We start from the raw sequence: 22,275 nt of genomic DNA, 5'->3' as shown, positions 1-22,275 counted from the left end.
TGGGTGGCTTGTTTGAGATCTTTGGGCGGGATGAAAGGTTTCATTTTGTTCCGTAGCTTCAGGTTAAGCAATGCGCTCTTAGCTGAGTTCTTAATGTGTTTGGCCATTTCCAGTTTTGGGTCTAGTGTTATACCTAGAGATTTAACAGAGTTGGCCAAGGTGAGGTTGTCATTGAGTGCAACAATAGCTTTTAGCCATTCAACCATTTGGGAGTACTCTTCTTTGTTCGATGTGAGGAGTAATCCGGTTTTGTCAGGATTCAGTTTTAAGTGGTTACTTGAGAGCCAGTTTTGTACTTCCCTCAGTATGTCATTGGGTCTTTGAATGTCTTCAAGGGAGGAGGTTTCCAAGTAAATCTGAGTATCATCAGCATATAGGTGGAAGGGAATGTTAGCTATTTTGAGACGGGAGGTGAGGGGTTCCATGTAAATGTTGAAAAGTTGGGGGGAGAGCACTGACCCTTGAGGAACTCCCCTATGACTGGGTGAAGGTGAGACTCATATTTTGATTTTGATTCTCTGGCTGCAGTTGTGTAGGAAGGGGAGAACCATTAGAGGATCCATTCCAGCCCTTTCTTGGAGAACCTTAATGAGAAGTTTGTGATCTACTATGTTAAATGCTGCTACTGACAGGTCTAGGAGAATGAGGAGACAGCATTGGTCTGAGTCGAGTGATTTGTAGGGGTGGGCAGAAAACGCCAGCGGAGCGGATAAAGCCAGCCAGCCCGGCTCCCTGGCCCGGTCCCTGCTTCTGAAAATAGCCATGCCAGGTAGAGCCTCCACAGGCCCCGGTGGACCCCCATCCCAGTGCCCAGACCCTCAGCTGGCTTGCAGTATGGGGGTGGCTCCCACACCCCAGAACCCGCCGGACAGAGCTCGAGCCCCGGGCCTGGTCCCAGCTTCCAAACACTAGCCAGGCCAGGGAGAGCCTCCCTGGGCCCCGGTGGACCCCCTTCCCCAGCGCTTGGACCACCGGCTGGCTTGCAGTACAGAGGTCGCCTGAACCCCGGGGCCCGCCAGATGGAGCACAAGCCCCGGGCCCGGTCGCAGCTTCCAAACCCTAGCCAGGCTGGGGAGAGACTCCTGGGCCCCGGTGGACACCCATCCCCAGGTCCTGTACCCTTGGCTTGCTTGCAGGACAGGGGGTTCCCACACCCTGGGACAGTGCACGAGCCCCGGGCCCGGTCCCAGCTTCTGAAACCTAGCCAGGCCGGGGAGAGCCTCACCGGGCCCCAGTGAACCTCTGTCCCCAGCGCCCGGACCCTCGGCTGGAACCAAGGAGGGTTAATCCCAGGCCACGTCCTCTCCCGACCGGCCTGCCTGGGGAGCCTATTTTCCTCAACTATTAAGCCCTCTTGTAGTGGGGGCTTACAGAACTCTGGGGAAGGACAAAAGTTGGAGACAACCCGGCTGGCCAGCAGGCCGGCCATCTGGTCACCCAGCCTGCAGGGCCATCTGGTCACCTGGCCCACAGGGCCATCTAGTCACCCAGCCCGCAGGGCCATTTGGTCGCCCAGCCTGCAGGGCCAGCTGATCACCCGGCCCGCAGGGCCATCTGGTTCAGCAGTCAGGTGACCAGATGGCCCGGGATGACCCAGCACCCAGATGGCCTGGGAGGGTGCCATACCGAGTCGCCCTTGCAGTCCGGCCGAGGGTGGACAGGTGCTCTGAGGCAGCCATTCAGGAGGCTCCTTCCCCAGGGCTGGCACTGCTCGCCTTCCTACTTGCCCAAGAGCAGCAGGAAGGGGAGGCCCGGCCGGCCCAAGCCATCTGGTTACCCTGCTGACTCGCAAGGGATGGCGGCCCCCATCCATGCACCCCGGTGGGGAAGGGATGAGAGGGGGAGACCCCCGTGCCGGAGGGCACGTGGTGGATGCAGCCTCCCGCAGGCCACATTACTCCCTCTGCATCCTTCCTGCCGGCCCAGTCGCAGAGGGACCCACCCCTGGGTGTGGTGGAGGAGGGCGTCGGCGGGCGCCCACGCACTGAGAGACAAAAGCTTGGCTCAGAGGATGACTTTCAATAGATCGCATCAAGGTAGCTGCTCTGCTACTTACAAAACCCTGACCCAGAATCAGGTCATCTACGAATGATTTAGCCCCGGATGCCCAACGAGCATGCGGTGCACTAAGGCTGATGGGGGCGGCCCCCGTCAGTTCCATACTCCAGTTCCCAAGCGAGCAGCCCTATGCACTGACCCCCAAGAGAGGCCGGCCATTCCAGGCCAACCGGGGCTCCACAGCACTGCGGTATCGTTACGGTTTAGGGGGGATTCTGACTTAGAGGCGTTCATTCATAATCCCAGAGATGGTAGCTGCGCCCCATTGGCTCCTCAGCCAAGCACATACACCAAATGTCTGAACCTGTGGTTCCTCTCGTACTGTGCAGGATTACTATTGCAACAACACATCATCAGTAAGATAAAACTAACCTGTCTCACGACGTTATAAACCTAGCTCACGTTCCCTATTAGTGGTTGAACAATCCAATGCTTGGTGAATTCTGCTTCACAATGATAGGAGGAGCCGACATCGAAGGATCAAAAAGCGACGTCACTATGAACACTTGGCCGCCACAAGCCAGTTATTCCTGTGGTAACTTTTCTGACACCTCCTGCATGAAACCTAAAAAGTCAGAAGGATCTTGAGGTCCCACTTACACGGTCTGTATTCATACTGAAAATCAAGATCAAGCGAGCGTTTGCCCTTCTGTTCCGCTGGAGGTTTCTGTCCTCCCTGAGCTCACCTTAGGACACCTGCATTATCGTTTGACAGGTGTACCACCCCAGTCAAACTCCCCACCTGCCACTGTCCCCGGAGCGTGTCGTGCCCGGCCAGAAGCGAGAGCCCCACGGGGCTCGCCCCCCGCCTCACCGGGTAACTGAAAAAACAATAAGAGTAGTGGTATTTCACCGGCGGCCCAAGGGCCTCCCACTTATCCTACACCTCTCATGTCTCTTCACAGTGCCAGATTAGAGTCAAGTTCAACAGGGATTTCTTTCCCCGCTGATTCTGCCAAGCCCGTTCCCTTGGCTGTGGTTTTGCTAGATAGTAGGTATGGACAGTGGGAATCTCATTCAGCCATTCTTGCGCATCACTAATTAGATAACAAGGGATTTGGCTATCTGTACCACCTCGCCGTGGCTCATTCTGGGTTATTATGCTGCCCATCAGTGTGAAACCGGTTTTGCTTCCAACAATACAACATTCTTTCTCTGAGGAGTGCAGCCACACTGAACGCTGTCCTCACTCGAACTGGTATCACATATAGGCCAGAGATAGTACACCCTGCAGTACTATTCCAACAATTTAAAATTAAACTGAACAGTCTTGAGAAATTAAAGTATGATTAGCAGGACATCAATAATCAATGTGTGGTAATTATGTGTATGTAAATATTTGAGACCTATTAATCATTCAAGACATTTCAATAATTATGATGTACACAATTGTATCTAAATTGTTATAAGCACACATCTATAAAAATACACTTCTACAAATTACACACAAACATCTATAAGATTCTAAAGAATTCACATCTATAAAATACACATCTATATTAAATCTTGTGTCAACTATAAACAAATATGTAACTGTATAATCACATTTAAATATTGAGGGATCAACGGTTTAAAACAATATGCTATATAAGGGTGACATGTGTGCTGCAAGAAAGTGTGCATCTCAGTATAAGCTTGTTGTTCAATTGTCCATGAATACTTGGCACATTTTAAGAGTGTCCATTAAAGTAGTCAGCCAAACATTTTTCTTTTTTTTTTTTTTCTTTTTTTTTTGGTTTCCTCATATAACGTTATGGAATTTCTTGAAGGGAGCTTAGGTGACTCAAGTTGAAAAGGTCAATCCTGCCCGTCCCTGATGTTAAACAACCAAGTTCAAACTGAGCCGTGCCTGGTCCCTCAAGTTACCACTGCTTTCCCAATCCACTCCTTTTCACGCCATTGCTGGCTCCCTGCGTTACTAGGGAGGTTTAGGAACCAACAGGGCCCAAGATAAATCATAGGAGCACCAAATTACCTTTACCTGTCTTGCCATGCCACCAGGGGCTTCCAGATTTTTTCAAAGCTTGTATGATCACATGCCATGTCTGACTTACTGGTAAAAATAACATGTTTAAGGCAGTTTGAAAAAGAAGGAGGTAATGGATCCTTCCAGGCTCTGCATAACTCTCGCCTGGCCAGGAGCATGACATAAAAAATTTACCTTGTGTTGAGATCGTCACTGTTATAAACTGCTCCAGGTCCAGAGAGAATAGTGCTTGTCGTTATTACCATTGGTTTCTGGAGAACCTCCCCCAGAAAGCCCTGTACTGAATCCCAGCAGTTTTTTATTTCTGGACAGGCGGCCAGCATATGCACATCATCGGCGGCCAGGAGTCTGCATCTTGGGCAATAATATTCTAGATTAGCAAATTTCATAAGTTTCTTTGGGGATATATATGCCCTATACATGGTGTACAAATGATTCCGCTTTAATGTGGCCGGCTTCACCACAGCCTGCAGGGTAGTAAATGAATGAACCCAAATATCCACCAAGTCTGCACTCTCTGATACTAGTATATTATTCCATAGCTTTTGTACCTCTAGTTCAGAGATGTTTTTGGATTCTAACATAGCTGTATACCAGTATGAGATTTGATTCTTCCACTTTTTCTTCCTGTGTACAAGATCAAATTTTGGATTAGGGTTATTGAGATTCCAGGGCTTAGTTAACCACCATCTGTATAGCTGGTGGTATTTAAACCTAGTGAGTGAACCCCCGGTAAGACCCGATATTGCCTCCCAGCTGAGAAGCTACGAGTCGACCTGGAGATCTCCCCACCGCTCAATCCCAGCGGCCCTGAGAGGGCGAGACAGTGAGTCTTCAAGGCAGTCCGGTGTTCCTGGAGAGTCCCAAATTGGAGCCTGCACCGCATAGTAAGGAATATCAAGCTTCTGCCTTACAAAAACCCAATTTCTGATAGCTGTCCCCAAAACCTTTAGTCTTATCTTTTTAAAAAATGTTGGGTCTCCAAACTTAAAAAGAAAATATGATTGGCCCTGTGGTACATCCCGTAACAACACTTGAAATAATAAGCCTAACGATGTTGCCTCTATCTCCCCCGCCAAGGGTCTAAAATTTTTAAAATGGAAAGCATGACAATACACCAATAAATCCGGGAAGGCCAGACCTCCTGTCTTTAAAGATCTCCTAAGCTTCTTCCATGCTACCCTTGGCGATTTAGAGTTCCAGATAAAGGAACCCAGTTTCCCTTGCAGCTTTTTAATAGATGCGGTATTAAAGGATAAGGGGATGGAATTGAATAAAAAAGTAAGTTTAGGAAGGATGATCATCTTAATTAGATTCACCCTCCCAAAGATGTTAAAAGGGAGTGATGACCATCTTTGCAATAGAGCACAAACCTCCTTAGAAACCTTATCCATGTTGGTTTTAGTAATATCCTCCAATTTATGGGTCAAAAGGACCTCCAGGTACCTCATTTTTGACTTAGCTCCCACCGTACTGACCTCTTGGTTCCACTCCATGATTTCAGTTTTTTCTTTATTAATGGAATAACCAGAGAACTCCCCAAATTCTTCAGCTAAAGCTATTATTTTGGGCAAGGCAACCCCAGGGTTTGAAGTGAACATAAGAAGATCATCTGCATATAAAGCAAATTTTAATTCTAAATCAGAAATCCTAAAGGGTTCAAATACTAGGTCAGACCTAAGCAAACAAACAAAAGGCTCAATATATAAATCAAACAATAAGGGTGACAGCGGACAGCCGTGCCTGGTCCCGCGGGCAATTGGTACCCAGTTGGTTAAAAGACCGTTGATTAATATCTTTGCCCGTGGGGAGCGGTAAAGAGACCTCATAGCCATTATGAATTTGTTTGGAAAACCAAAGGCTCCCAAAACCCTCCATAGATATAGCCAATCTACCTGGTCAAACGCCTTCGCGGCATCCACTGCCGCCAGGGTCAAAGGAAGCTTCTTACTGATAGCAACATCTATCGCTGCGATAGCTTGAAATGTCAGTTCGTTTAGTTGTCTATCTGGGATGAAACCCCTTTGATCTTGATGGATAATTGTCTTAACCGTTTTAGCAAGTCTAGCTGCAAGCACGCCAGCAAAGACCTTATAGTCTGTATTTAATAGTGAAACTGGCCTATAGGATTCAATCTTTAATGGATCTTTATTTGGTTTCAGGATTAAAGATAGAGTAGCCTCTGCCCATGAATCGGGGGCATTCCCCCCGTCTGCAAAGATTTTGTTGCACAGAGTTGTAAGGACAGGCACTATTTGGTCTATAATTATCCTATAAACTTCCACAGGGAGACCATCGGGCCCAGCTGCCTTACCATTAGCCATTCTCATCAACTGAGCTCTAACCTCACCTTCTTTTATGTCTGAGGCAAGGAAACTATTGTTCTCTTCCGCCAGACATGGAAGCTGTATCTTACTTAGCCAGTTTTCTAATAGCAAAGGGTATTGGTTTATTTTAGCCGTGTACAGCGTTTTGAAAAAGGATTCAACCTCCTCCCTAATTTTCTCATCATCGCTTATAACAATACCCGAGCTTCCCTGGGTTAGACTGGTGATCAAATTTCTATTTCTATCTATCCGAGATTTCCAATCAAGGAGGCGACCACATTTCTCCCCATATGAAAAATTTTGAAGTTTGCTAGCGTCCCATCTGGCTTTGAGGACCTTGTCCAGGCCCGCTTGATAATCTGCTCGCAGGCCATCTAGTTCCTTTTGCAGGAGAGTTTTCATACTGGACTGATTGGCTGCGGCTACTTGAAGTTCCAGCTCTTTCAATTTAATTTTACGAAGCTCTTCTTCCTTCTTCTCTTTATTCTTCCTATTCCTCACAAGTGACAAAGAGGTCAGCATACCACGCAGAAAAGCTTTAAATGATTCCCAGACCACTTGTTGGGAGGCTGAGCCTATGTTATTATTAAAGAAGTCCACAGTCAAAATTATCATCTCCATTTTTATCCCCTCCTCTAATAGCATAAGTCTGTCTAGAGTCCATCTCCTTTGTATTTCTTTTGCTTTAAAATTAATGGTTAACTCCACAGTTGAGTGGTCCGACAAGATAGCTGGGGTATATTCGATAGTATCAACGGCCGCAAGTAGCATCTAATTAATGAGTAAAAAGTCTATTCTGGAGTGGTGGCCGTGCCTACGGCTATAGAAAGAAAAGTCCCTCTTTGTGCTGTTTCTATATCTCCAGACGTCCGTAAGGTTATGATCTTTAACTAGATTTTTGAGCTCTCTCCGGGATTTTACTGGGGGTGTAAATTTAACCCTTGATGTTCTATCCAGCTTGTCATCCAAAATCAGATTGAAATCACCCCCTAAAATAACTGGCCCTGTATAGTCTAAGAGAGTTGCTCTCAGCTTGAGGAGTGCCCCTGGTAGGTCTTGATTCGGTCCATAATATACAGCACATACAAAAGGAATGCCCTGACTTTGTAGAGACGCCACCAGCCACCTCCCTGACTGATCCGTATCAAATTTCACGACCTTAATTCCTGCATTAGCTCTGATCAGTATTGCTATCCCTCTAGTACTACCACTCTGGTCTGAGCATAGGACTTCTTGTATCCACTTAGCCTTTCCAAGACCGGACTCACACTCTCTTTTCTATAAATGGGTTTCTTCCAATAAACAAACCTGAGCCCCTGACATAAATAAATATTCATTAACCCTTGAAAGTTTCCTCCTGTCTCTTAGGCCATTCACATTCCAGCTAACAAATTTGATTTTATTATTCATATTAACCATTCCATCTATCACCACGAACCCTGCTCCCTTCCATAACCAGTGTATTCATTAATGTGTATAAGAGAATTTTTTTTACCCCTTTTGCCCCTACCAGCCCACGACCCGCCCCCCCCCGAGGAACCCCTCCCATACCTACTCTGGCGATCTTGTCGCCTATGGGGGCTCCTGTAGTCTGACCTAGCTTCCTCCCGTCGGTTACTCAAATACAAAAAAAAAAAAAAACAGACTCCTATATACGAGCCGGGTGACTAATGACTAATAACTAAAGGGAAAAAACCTGTCCCCTTTTCATTCCCTTCCCTCTCTTTCTTTCCTTCTCTCCCTGCTTCCATTCTCCCACTTCTTACATCTTATCTTTCCTTCCCTTTGTTCGTCTTTTCTCCTCCTATCCTTTTTTTTTTTTCCCTTTTCCCTCCCTTTTTTTCCTTTTTATTTATTTATTTATTTATTTATTTATCTTCTTTTTTCCCACCCTTTTCCACTTTTTTTTTTTTCCTCTCCTTCTATTTTCAATTAAATTCCATTAGGGAGTTTTACTAAGAACTCTCTATTATTGAGGTTATGAAGGAGTCAACTTCATGCGGGGATAGAAAATTATGATTCTTATTCCTCCAAACAACTTTTAAGAATGTAGGGAATTTCATTTGAACCTGGGCACCAAGGCTCCTCAGGTCGGGCATTCTATTTCCCAGCTCCCACTGCCTTTGTGCTGTGGCTTTTCGAACATCTGACCTGATCAGATATCTGATAGAATCTATCTGGAGGGTTGTATCAGATAGTGCTCTGGTCAGTATTAGCTCCTTTACCGTATAGGTTAGGAAATTCACCAGGATTTTCCTGGGTGCCTTCCTCTCCTTATGAAGCCTAAGGGGATCTCTGTGAGCTCTTTGAATTTCGGCCTCAAGGTCTATATCCGGCCTATCTTTTAGTACCCCCTCTCTAAGCAGATTGCAAATAAATGCTTTAACATCCCCTTTCTCGGCTCCCTCAGGAATCTTCAAAAATTTGAGATTGTTCCTTCTCGAATGTATCTCGAGTCTCTCGATATCCATTTGGAGGCTTTTGTTTTGCAACCTGAGAGCCTCTAGATCTCCCTTGTGTCGCTGGGAGGCCCCTTTAAGCAGGGACACCTCTTCTTCCAATACTCCAGTTCGCTTAGACACTTCGTCCAACTTAGCCTCTAAGTTGGCACATTGATCATGAATGCTTTTTTGATTTGCCTCGGAAATTGCAAACTTAGATAACAAATCCTCCCTCATGTTTAGTAACAAAGACTCTAATTGAGAGAGCCTGGGACCAACAGGGGTATCCATACTCAGCTGTGGGGCTACCCCATCACCTGGTGGAGCCTCTTGTATTACTGAGTCACAGTCTAGAATAGAGTATCTGTTGGCTAGAGGTAAGCCCCCTTGGGTCGTACTAATACCTGCAGGGGGTTGTGTAGTATGAATTGAACCCCTCGATGGTTGAGTAGGAAGCTGTGACGCATTTGGAGCTTTCTTTCCTGTTAACTTAGATGCTGACTTGGGTAAAGAAGATAGAGGAGGTGAGCAGCTCCCCTTAGAATCCATGGCCTGCTCCAAGATTTTAAAATAGGACTTCAAAGATGGGGTCGGTTTACCTCGGAGGGGCAAATTCTTAGGAAGTCTCTGATTCGGCTCGCCGACCCCCTCTTTTGAGCTTTTTCCCTTCTTTTCCGTCTTCCGCCCCTTAGGTGAGGAAGCAATAGCACCAGACCCTGGCTCTGTTTCAGACCCGATACCTGCCGCCTGGAAACCCACCTTATGGAGCTCTAAATTCGACCTGAGCTGGTACCTGTTCCTGGCGCCCCCTGCTCTCTAAAGCCTCAGCTGCTTTTAGAGCCAAACATTTTTCTTGAATGGAAATGATATTTGCAGACCTAGATCAGCCAGAACAACATCATTATATTGAGGCCAAATACCACGACATCCAACAATAAAGCCATGAAATTTTAGTGTTACATTTGGTGAGATCTTTAATTTGCTGTAACAGATTCTGATAGTATTTAACTTTACTCTCAAATGCTAATTCAAGGGAATTCTGTGAGTTTTCATAACAAATTGAAACACCAATCACTACAGCTGTACCATTTTTGGTAAACACTACATCTGGTTTTCGTAGTTCACCTTGTTTATTCTTAACATGAGGTTCCCTATATGCCATCCAACCACACCTTTTTGCTCTAACAATGAGTAATTCCAGAATTTTATTATGTCTTTTTATACTAATGTCCTTGGTTTTAGGACATGCACCTGAAATATGTGAAATTGATTTGCAAACATCTTTACAGTACCTGCATGTAGCAAATGTACGATTTTTTCCCCTAGTGATGGTTTCTTTAGTATATAAAACATTTGCTCTTAACATCAGCGCAGCTATGTACTGATTTTCTTTCATTTTGTTATGCTTGCTGATCCAGAAGTTTGAGGTTGGATTACTTGCTAAGTATTTTGTACCATCGCCTTGGACAGGGAGATATTCCCATTTCTCAAATTCTTCTTTTCTCCAATCATATGTTGCTAACAAATTCAAATCATAACTCAGAAACCTACTGTCTAAAATGCTGAGTATGTGCGTTGATGATGTCATCAATTTTTTCATTTATTACTTCTCCTGCATACATGAATGAATGAGCTCTGTACAAATCTGGAGCTGCCCTGAGATACAATAAACTATTGACTTTATTTAGACCAATAGTTGTACATAGTTTTGGTATACTGAGGCCCCCAAATGATCTTTTCGAATATAGGAGACCTTCACATGTGTATGGGGGAAGGTGTAGAAAATGTTTGACATACTTTTCTATTGTTTGATCCAGAACATTTAAAGTTTTAGCTTCTGTTCCTGTCATTTCTAATTTAAACGACAGTTTAGGGACCAAGTACTGACACAAAATTTCTATTTTCTGCATGGGCTTAAGTGGTAGATTATCAAGTTTTTTAGCCCAATTAAAAAGAACCTCATTAATTTTGTTGTTGCTTTTATGGCCAGTGTGTGGGTCAAAGTTCAATCCGAGGTATCTCTCACTTTCTCCTGGATGAATGTTTTCAATATTTTCTTTTTCAAACTGCCATGGTTTACAGTTGTTAATCAGGATTTTATCTTTATGGTGACTGATATAAAATCCATGTGTCTTTTTCACATTAATTTTAATCCTCTTGTTTTACTGAACTTTTTAATGATTTTCAGATTTGTACTCATTCCTTCCTTGGTGCTGCTGAGTACTGCGATGTCATCGGCAAAGGCAAGCGCGGTGATTTGCTCAGTATGACCATCTGATCTGAATGTGAATCCCTTGCTGTTTTTCTGAAGATCACAGGTCAGAGGATCCATGGCAATGTTAAATAGCAGTGGGGATAAAGAGTCACCTTGTTTGACTCCAGATTTCATTGTTATTTCAGGAGTTGCTTTGTTGTTCTTTACCTTGAAAAATGTTGAGTCAGTGTATAAGTCTTTTATTATCTCTGATGTATGATGGAACTCTGTGCCTTGCGAGACTCTGTATAATGTGACCATGATTGACAGAGTCGAAGGCTTTTGAGATATTGTTGTGTTTACTGTCGCGCGTAGCGCGAGCATATGTTAGTTCATAAGTAAACTTGTTTGGGCACGGACCCTGGTTAGACTCTATGGATGTTCTAGAGTCTGGGTCCGTGCCGGGGAGAGTTCTTGGGAGGCAGTTGTTAACCTGTTCCTGTGGCCGGTGGACGTACTTTCTTGTGGTGCTGTTTTCTTCATTAAATACTCAATGATTCTCACTGAGTGCGAGATTCCTACATTACAAACTTGGCAACGAGCGAATCGTTAACAGCACCACTATCCAAAAGGATTAAGGAAGAAGAAACAAACTCGCGTGCATGGGAGAAGCTTCTCGTTGATTCTGAACGTAAGCTTCATCACCAGCGCAAGTATACGACTTTGGACCTTTTTTTAAGAAGCGTCTAGCTTGCCCAGGGACATTTCAAGCGGATTTAAAACGAAATTCACAATTTCTTCGTACTCACCCAGTGCTCTGCATTCCGTTGTCTCTACAGCTGGCTGTTCCTCACTGTGACGTGCGCATGTGTGACGTCTCCAGGAAGCGCCAGCAACGCTCTGCACTTTCCTTTTGATGGTCTTCACGCACGCAAGCAGCTTGCCGCCATTTTTTCTTGTTGTTCTTCGTCAATTTCAGTGGAGGTAGCGCTCATCGCTTAGCAACAGGAGATCAGGACTTCAGATTCATGATCTTTTATAATTCAAAGGTACTGCTTATTTACGGAGTGAATTCTCATTTTTTTTTCAAATTACACAATGGTTTAGAATCAAGGTTCTGCCTACTTACAGAGTGAATTCTCATTTTAATTTACACAGTGTTGTGGAGATTACGTGAACTTTTTCAAGGTTCTGCCTACTTACAGAGTGAATTCTCATTTTAATTTACACAGTGTTGTGGAGATTACGTGAACTTTTTCAACTTGTTTTGTTCAAGGTTTATTTAATCTGATTTTTTTTAGACACAAGTCTATTGTGTAACTGGCTGGTTAAATATTCTCACAGTCTGAATAGCGTTTTTTTTTCTCTTTTCGTTTCTTGTTCTTTGAAACGATAATGGCTAACGCACAAAATTACAATTTAGCTCCTCCCCAGTGCTTTTGGCCAGCGGGTGGTAGTCCTTGTATGGAATGGGTGGAATGGAAAGCCTATTTTCTTAATTATATAGAGACGTTAGACGTTAAAGGAAAAATGTCTCCTGCAGAAAAGAAAGGTATTTTCCTTCACTCCGTTGGTCCAGAGGGTCTCAAAGCCTACAACCAAATGTCTAGACCTACAGGCGGCTCTGATCAGAATATTTTTATCGCAGCTGTCAATGATTTCGACCGTTATTTTTCAACAAAAGTTTGCATTGGCATACTAAGATATAAATTCTTCCAGAGAAAACAGAATTCTGATGAACCAGTGGACAATTACGTTTCCGCGTTAAGAACTCTTTCTCTGGATTGTCAATTTGGAAATCTACAAGAGGATTTCATTAGGGATCAGGTTGTCATGCACATCAAAGACACCTGTATCCAGGATAGGCTTTGGGTCAATGGTGATTCCAAATTGGAGGACATTCTTACGATTGTTAGAAAAGCAGAAATGTCCAGCAGAAGCGCAAAACAAGTTAATGTTAAAGTTGAGGAAAGTAGCAAAGTAAGCAACACTGTTTCCAAGATTGATAATTCTAAAATCAAACCAGTTTACAAAAAAAACAAATCCGTTAAAGAAAATCCTACAGACTCAAGCAAATTTCCTACAGACTCAAGCAAATTTAGATGTTACAGGTGTGATAGCAGCTCGCATTTGGCGAATTTTAAAGGATGCCCAGCGATTAAACAAAGGTGTTCTGTCTGTGGTGTAGTTGGCCACATTGCTAAAGCTTGTAGGAAAAATAAAGGTAAAAAAGTACGGTGCGTGGAAGATGGAGAAGTTAGTGACAATGACTTCGACAATAAAGAAGAGTTTGAAAGATCTTACATGTTGAACATCACAGAGGGTCTTCCTATTATCCTGAATATTGACAATAGTGTGATAAAGAAAAAACCTATGTGCGAAATGACTATTGGAGGGATACAATTACAAATGTATGCGGACTCAGGGTCTCCTTACTCCATAGTTAATGAGAATGTGTGGAAATCCAAGTTTATTGATAAACTAAGTCCTATGTTGTATCCTGGAGACATTAGTCCGCAAGGGTATTCAGGTGAAAGAATTGATATTCTTGGATTCAGGGTATTGGTATTTAAATTTAAAGACCGTGAATGCACTGCCAAACTATACATATCCAAACAGGGGCCTTCTGTTTTAGGGTGGTTTGAGCAAGGGAAACTTGGTATCATCCTCAACCCTAATAGCCATAATCCAGTCATGGTCATTGGAGAATCTGATCTGTGTAGTAGTTCTATGCTGGACAGGTTCCCCAATGTTTTCAAGTACAGTATTGGGGAATTGAGTAATTTTAAACATACAATTATCTTAAAAGAAAATGCGTGCCCAAAGATTTTCAAAGCCAGGAACATTCCCATCACAGTTAGAGATGAAGTTAAAAATGAAATTGAAAAGTTAGTTAAGAGTGATATTATTGAGATAGTAGAATCCTCTGAATGGATTTCTCCAATTGTGGTGGCCAGACGTTCCAATGGCAACATTAGATTATGTATTGACCTGCGCCATTTGAACAATAACATTGTCATTGACCAATTTCCCCTTCCCCGCATCTCTGAAATGTTATCTTTAGTAGCTGGAGCAAAATTTTTTCATGTATTGACCTATCGTCAGCTTACCACCAAATTGTTTTGGATGAAAGTAGCAGGAGGTACACTGCTTTTGTCACGCCCTTTGGCTCTTTTCAGTTCAAGAGAATGCCATTCGGTCTGGCTTCAGCTGCCGCAGTTTTTCAGCGGGTAATGTATGATATTTTTGGTGATTGCAAAAATGTTATTTGTTTCCAGGACGACATTCTTGTATTTAGTGACAACAAACCTTCTCACGATCAAGTCCTCAAGGGTGTTCTTAGCAAATTATCAGTGAATGGCCTTACAGTGAAACACAGTAAGTGTAAATTTGGAGTTAATTCTGTTAATTATTTGGGGCACACTTTATGTGCTGAGGGTGTCAAACCTAAGCCTGATCTTGTGGAAGCCATCCAACTTGCCCCGTCCCCTAAGTCTAAAGACGATATCCGATCTTTCCTAGGGTTGACGGAATTTTACTCCAAATTTATACGAAATTTCTCTGGCAGAGTATTTAACATTAGACAGCTTTTGAAGAACAAGTGCATATTTGTGTGGGACTCTGAGTGTGAGAAAGAGTTTACAGATGTCAAATCTGCCATTAGCAGTGCCACCGCATTGAATAATTTCGATCCTCAACTTTCTTGCATTGTCACAACTGATGCCAGTGCAAAGGGTTTAGGCGCTGTCTTGTCCCAGAAAAGAGTGAAGGGTAATGAATCTATCATTGCATATGCTTCTAGAGCTTTAACTCCGTCAGAAGAGAAATACTCAACCATTGAAAGAGAAACTTTAGCTGTAGTGTGGGCTCTAGAGCATTTTAGGGTATTTGTCTGGGGAAAAGGATGCGAAGTCAGATCCGACCATAAACCCCTTGTGCGGTTACTTACAACTGAGGGATTGATTAAAGCCTCTGCTAGGATCGCACATATGTCTATGAGGTTACAAGATTTCATATATAAGATGAGTTATGTTCCTGGTCGGGATAATGTTACGGCAGATTTTTTATCCAGACTTTCCTTACCCTTGAAGGAGTGTATTCACAATCCTTGGGATGATTTTCACATTGCTCTGGGTCACGACGAGGGAGTTCCACCGATTAAGATTGAAGTGTGGAACATAGAATTCCAAAAAGATAAGGTTTTACAGGAGGTTCAAAAGTACCTTATTGAGGGATGGCCAGCTAAAAAAAACCTTTCTCCCGAGTTAAGACATTTCTGGGAGGTAAAAGAGGAATTATCTAGTTCCGATTCTACTATATGGAGAGGTGATAAAGTGGTTCCTCCCTTAGGATTGAGGGAAATCATTGTTAAACATGGCCATGAAGCCCACAACGGCATAATTAGGACAAAACAGTCTGTCAAAAGTACATTCTGGTGGCCTGGCCTAGATATATGTGTGGAACGCATTGTTAGAGATTGCATGCAATGTGCTAATGCTGATAAGTCCTTGAAGACTTTGAAACCTGTTATGCAAGGACACCCTGTTCCTGATGGCCCATGGGAATCCATCGCTATGGACATTATGGGTCCTATTGGTCCGCTAAACAAATACATTGTGGCTACAATTGATTTATTTTCTAAATGGCCTGTGATAAAGGTAGTCGAGAAAGTTAACACGGATACTGTTCTACTGTTCCTAGATGAAGTGTTCACGGCAGAGGGTTTACCCATACGTGTGATCACTGATAATGGCGTACAGTTTTTATCTAATAAGGCAAAAGATTATTTCAGTAAAACTGGAGTCAGCCATTGCACTACTTCACTCTACAATCCTAGCGGTAATGGCATAATAGAAAGGTTTAACAGAGTACTTAAAGCTGCAATTCAAATGGTTGGTGTGAGTGACTGCAAGTGGGAGTATCAAGAAAATGAAGACCATGTGGAAATACAGGATTACCCCTAATGATATGACCCTATGTACCCCATTTGAAATCATGAGAGGCAGACTACCTAGAACTAAGGTCAATCCTGCTTGGCTTATTTCATCTACCAAATGCCGCATCGATCTTGATAAGGTGACAAAGAGGTTAGAAAAATCTCATTTGGTAAATAAGCACAACTTTAACCTTAAGGGAAGAGCTAATCCTCTATCAAATATAGAAGTAGGAATGCTAGTGAAAGTTAGAAAACCATGGAAAGCTTCCAAAGGGGATAGCCAATTTATGGGTCCTTTTGAAGTGAGTGAAGTCTTGAAGAATGCTGTTAGACTTTCTAATGGTAAGGTGTGGAATTTGAACAAAATTGCTGTGCTTAAAGGTGACAGGAAATTATATAAGGTGGTTCACCCTTCTCCTACGAGAAGTCAAGTTCTGGAAGACATCTCTGAGGGAGTTTCTGAAGTTGAAAATTGCAACAGTAACAGTCTTGATTGCAACCATGACGTACATCAAAGTAACGTTGATGAAGTTGTGTTACCCTGTGTTCCAGTCAATTCTGGTGCATGCCAAGATGATGTGAATGGTCATGGGACCAAACGTTTGCATAAAAAACCTGTGTGGTTGTCAGATTTTGTAGCTCTTATCCAAAAGAAGTTGCATCCGTAATTTAGTTACCTATTTATTTATTTATTTATTTATTTATTTATTTTTTGATGGTTTTTTTTGTTGTTTTGTTTAAAGAGGGGAAGATGTGTTGTGTTTACTGTCGCGCGTAGCGCGAGCATATGTTAGTTCATAAGTAAACTTGTTTGGGCACGGACCCTGGTTAGACTCTATGGATGTTCTAGAGTCTGGGTCCGTGCCGGGGAGAGTTCTTGGGAGGCAGTTGTTAACCTGTTCCTGTGGCCGGTGGACGTATTTTCTTGTGGTGCTGTTTTCTTCATTAAATACTCAATGATTCTCACTGAGTGCGAGATTCCTTCATTACAGATATCTATGAACACTACTGCTTATGAGTGACTGTTTTTTGTGCCCCTATTATGATATTTTGCAGAATAGTCAGATTCTTGAGACAACCTCTCACCTTAATGAAACCTTTTTGTCGCGTATTCAATTCAACAAAAAATGTGAGTCTTTTAGTTAGTATTTTTGTAAATAGCTTCATGAATGCAGTACCAATGGTAATTGGATGCCAATTACTGATTTTTTTAAGTTCACTAATCGGTACATTCTTGGGTATCAATATTGATCGGTTCTTTTTAATACTTTCTGGTACTCTTCTCATCGATAACCAAGACGATAAAATTCTGGGCAGCAGTCCTGGTTGCCTACTATGCACTTTATTCAAGTCATTCAGACCAATCTTATCAGGCCCCACTGCTTTCTTTAAATCAGAGTCATCGAAGGCCTTAGTTATTTCGAGCAGTGTAATGTCTTTACATACATTTCTAATTTCCCATTCATCCAGTATCCGATCCATTGGCACGAATTTAGGGTTTTTCTTGTTTTCTTTTTCAATTATGCTTTTGTAGTATTGGAAAATGTCATCAGCACTGAATTGGCAAGTGGCATCCTCTTCCCCATCAGTGATAATCTTTATAGCTGTCCTTTGCTTTTGCATAATTTTTGTTTTGTGTCCGATTAAGCCTTCCGTTTTTCTTGTCTTTTTTTGTCATCTTGTTTTTCACTGAGGCATTCTGGTGCTCATCTTGAGCAGAGTTCATAGGCTCACTATTGAGTTCACTTGCTGGTTCAGGACTTATATCAGTGGTATTTTCTGAGATAGAAGTCACTATTTCATCCATCAGATCCATAGCAGCATTGTGTTGTTCTAAGTTTTGGGTGTACTTCTTGACTTCTGTGATTCTATCCTCCAACTCATCAAAGTTCTTGAATTTTTGCGCACGTTTACGATTGATAAAGTCTCTCCACTTTTCTGTTGTTACTTCCACTCTAACCTCTGGTTCATCGCAAGAGTCATTTTCAGAAACATTTGATGCTTGCAGTACATCTTTTGCCGATTTTTTACTCTTATCTCTTTCTATCTCTTCTTTTTTCTGCAATTTGTTTTCTGTTTTTATTGTCAAAATGTGGAAACATTAGAGCATTAATATTTCTCTTGTTTTCATACACTTTTTCCAATTCTGCTAATAGCAGTATTTCTTCCTGTGACCATAATTTTGACAGTTTGCTGCTTGTTAGAGCTGCTAGTCTAGCCTCATTTTGCGCTCTTGGATGCGCATGCCGAGAATGTTGTGAAATTCAAATCTTTGTTCCAAATCTGAGGTCACAGAATCTACACAGGAATGGCAGCTCTCCTTTTTGCGGTCTTCCTTTACATTTGGCATAATGGCATGCAATATTGTGGTATTCGGCTTCTTTGTAACATTTTGAGCAACAGGTTTTGAGATAGAAGCCTTTGTGCTTGTTGGAGACATGTTTTCTCAGTTCTTTAAAAGTTCCCAATATGTCTCCACACAAGTCACATTTATACTTTTCATTTGGGTGTTTCCAATAAGTGACTTTTTTTGCGTAGTCTCTTTTCATTGTTATTAAATCTTTGCTGACCTCGTACACATCGGGAAGATTTTTGAAGCTGGTTATACCAATGTCATTCTTGGATGAGAAGTCCACAAACTCGATGGATTTGCTGAGGTCTACTGTTGTGTCTTCTTCTGCTACGAAGGGTTAAATAGGGCCTAGTAGTTTTGCAAACATTGAATCAGCACTGAGGTCTGTTGCTAATTGATCTTTTTGCTCAATGAATTAACTCACAATTGGCCCACTTTTACTGTACACTCTTTACTATGCTACAACTATGTTCTTGTAAGATTGGCCAACCAGTCAGATTTATACTTTCCTCTTTTTGTCATGATCTCCAGGTGTCTGGTTCAGATTCCCTGACAAAGGCATTGACTGTTACTATTCAATGGCTCTGAAGGGGTAAGAACTGGTTCTGATCTCTCCTTAAAATATCCTTAGATCTCATGTACTGTTCCCATTTCAACCCTAACCTCCTTTAACCCCTTCGCTGCTAGGCCTCCCCCCCCCCCCCCCAGGCTAAGCCTTTTTTTGGCTATTTGGGGTAGGGTAGTGCGCGCTTAGGCCCCTGTAACGTTTTGACCACATAAGGTATCCATGCCAAATTTGCGTCCTATTCTTCCAACATCATGGGGATTCTGAAGGTACCCAGGGTTTGTGTATTCCCCTGGAGGGGTCCCAGAAATTAGCCAAAATACTGCTACATTTTCGTTTTTTTGGTAAAAATGGGAAAAAAGAGCTGCAAATGAAAGCGTCTAGGTTTTTCCCTGCAAATGGTATTGAAAAAGGGTTTGTGGGGCTGAAATCATAATTTTCCCTGCTTTATATAGACTTTTGTCAGAAAACCAACATTTTTTACACAGTTTTGGCATTTTTCTGGGACATAGAATATTTTTGCTATTATTTGTGCTTTCAACCTCCTTCCAGATAATGGTAGAAATGGGCATGAATGCAATAATGGATCCTGGAACGCTATAAATTTTAGAAAAGTAGACACAATTCTAAATTCAGCAAGGGTCATTTGAGTAGATCCCTTAAGGTTTCTTTATAGAAAGTAACAGTTAAATATAGGAAAAATTGAAAATTAGTTGCAAAAAACAGTCTTTTGTGTCAACGTTTTCACCTGCAACTTCTTCTAATTATGACAGCTCTTTGAAAGCAATATACCGTTACATCTGCTGGATCTTACTGGTTGTGGTGATATATAGAACTTGTAGGTTCACCAAGAACCCGACGAACCCTGTGCCAAAAACTGAGCGGTAATTTGCTATGGCTTTTTATTATGTACCGCGTATATAGAAATTATTGTGGGAAAATGTATACATGGAAAAATCGGTATGAAAGACACCTATATATTTCTGAAATGGGAACAAAATATAGAGTTTAGAAACAGTAGATATTTGCGCATTTCCGAAATTGGGAATACTCATACTAGCATGAGAATTATCGGTCATTTTTTAAAATGATTTCTTTTTTTACACAATGTCTTTCATTTGTAAGGCAGAAATGCATCAAAAGTCAGTAGGTAATAACAGTTGCTTTACAAATCTAAATTACTCTAAATCTCCCAATAAAAATGGTACCTTACTTGTGTGGGTAGGCATAGTGTCCACGACAGGAAATGGCTCAAAACCCAAGTGAACACACCACATTTTCACAATGAAAAATTACCCTTTTTTGGCAAAGTGCCTAGCTGTAGTTTTTGACCCATAGCTCTGCCGGCACCTAGGGAAACCGAGCAAACCTATACATTTTTTAAAACTAGACACCCAGGGGAATCCAGGATGGGGTGACTTAAATGCCTCCCACCAGGTTATGTTACCCAGAATCCCTTGCAAACCTAAAATTGACACAAAAAAACACATTTTCCCCACATTTCTGTGGTGGAAAGTCATGGAATCTGCATGGATCCACAAATTTCCACCCACCCACATTCCTCAAAGTCTTCCACTAAAAATGGTACCTCACTTGTGTGGGTCGGCCTAGTGCCTGCGATAGGAAACGGCGCAAAACGCAACGTGGACACACCTTAATTTCACTGTGAAAAATAACCCTTTTTTGGGGAAGTGCCTAGCTGTAGATTTTGAACCATAGCGCTGCCGGCACCTAGGGAAACCTAGCAAACCTATACATGTTTTAAAACTAGGCTCCCAGGGGAATAAACGATGGGGTGACTTGACTGCCTCCCACCAGGTTCTCTTACCCAGAATCCCTTGCAAACCTAAAAAATTGTCAAACAAAACACATTTTTCCCACATGTCTGTGGTGGAAAGTTCTGGAATCTGCGTGGATCCACAAATTTCCACCCATCCCACGTTCCTCAAAGTCTTCCGAGAAAAATGGTACCTCACTTGTGTGGATCGGCCTAGTGCCTGCGATAGGAAACGGCGCAAAACGCAACGTGGACACACCTTAATTTCACTGTGAAAAATAACCCTTTTTTGGCAAAGTGCCTAGCTGTAGATTTTGAACCATAGCTCTGCCGGCACCTAGGGAAACCTAGCAAACCTATACATTTTTGAAAACTAGACACCCAGGGAAATCCAGGATGAGGTGACTTGACTGCCTCCCACCAGGTTCTCTTACCCAGAATCCCTTGCAAACCTAATAAATTGGCAAGAAACCCACATTTTCCCCACATTTCTGTGGTGGAAAGTTCCGGAATCGGCGTGGATCCACAAATTTTCACCCACCCCGCATTCCCCAAATTCTTTCAAGAAAAATGGTAACTCACTTGTGTGGGTCGGCCTAGTGCCCGCGAAAGGAAATGGCGCAAAACGCAACGTGGACACACCTCAAATTCGCCTTTTCGGCAAAGTGCCTAGCTATAGTTTTTTAACCATAGCTCTGCTGGCACCTAGGGAAACCTACCAAACCCACACATTCCTGAAAACTAGACACCCAGGGGAATGCAACTACCTGTGACAGGCAAGGGACCAAAACATTTTTAGGTAGGCAATGTTGATGTTGCCTCACTACGTTTTATGCCCTTGCCTGTCGCGGGTACTTGGGCCTCCCACACAAGTGAGGCACCATTTTTATCGGGAGACCTGGGGGAAGGCTGGGTGGTGGGAAATTTGTGTGTGCCCGGTGATGCCACAACTTTTCCTCACAAAAATGTGTGAAAAAAGTGATTTTGACAGCTAAAATTTAGGTTTGCAGGGGATTCTGGGTAAGGAAACATTGGGGGATCCACGCAAGCCATATCTCCCTGGAAGCCCCCGGATGTCTAGTTTTCAGAAATGTGTGGGTTTGGCAGGTTTCCCTAGATGGCCACCAAGCACATGGCCAAAATCCCAGGTGACTCCCCTTGCAAAACCAGGTGTTTTTGAGATAGGCAATTTTGATGTCGCCTCACAAAGTTTTGGGCCCTTGCCTGTCACGGGTACTTGGCCTCCCACACAAGTGAGGCACCATTTTTATCGGGAGACCTGGGGGAATGCTGGGTGGTGGGAAATTTGTGTGAGCCCGGTGATGCCACAACTTTCCCACACAAAAATGCCTAAAAAAGTGATTTTTTTCAGCTAAAATTGAGGTTTGCAGGGGATTCTGGGTAAGGAAACTTTGGGGGGTCCACACAAGCCATACCTCCCTGGAAGCCCCCAGGTGTCTAGTTTTAAGAAATCTGTGGGCTTGGTAGGTTTCCCTTGATGGCCGCCGAGCTCGAGGCCACACACCCAGGTGACCTCCCTTGCAAAACCAGATCGTTTTGAGATAATTAGTTTTTTATTTCTGCAACGTGAACATTTTGGCACAATATTGCAAGGAAAATGTGACAGACATTTTGAG

At 42.9% G+C, this 22,275-nt stretch overlaps 1 pseudogene; it reads right to left on the bottom strand.

The window, feature by feature from the left end:
• Positions 1-1,993: 1,993 nt before the first annotated feature.
• Positions 1,994-3,013, bottom strand: LOC146813231 (28S ribosomal RNA; annotated as a pseudogene).
• Between the last annotated feature and the right edge of the window lie 19,262 nt (positions 3,014-22,275).

Source organism: Triturus cristatus, chromosome 7, assembly GCF_964204655.1.
Source record: "Triturus cristatus chromosome 7, aTriCri1.1, whole genome shotgun sequence".
In the NCBI taxonomy this organism is placed as follows: Eukaryota; Metazoa; Chordata; class Amphibia; order Caudata; family Salamandridae; genus Triturus; species Triturus cristatus.
This window is presented reverse-complemented; position numbering and strand designations above follow the sequence as displayed.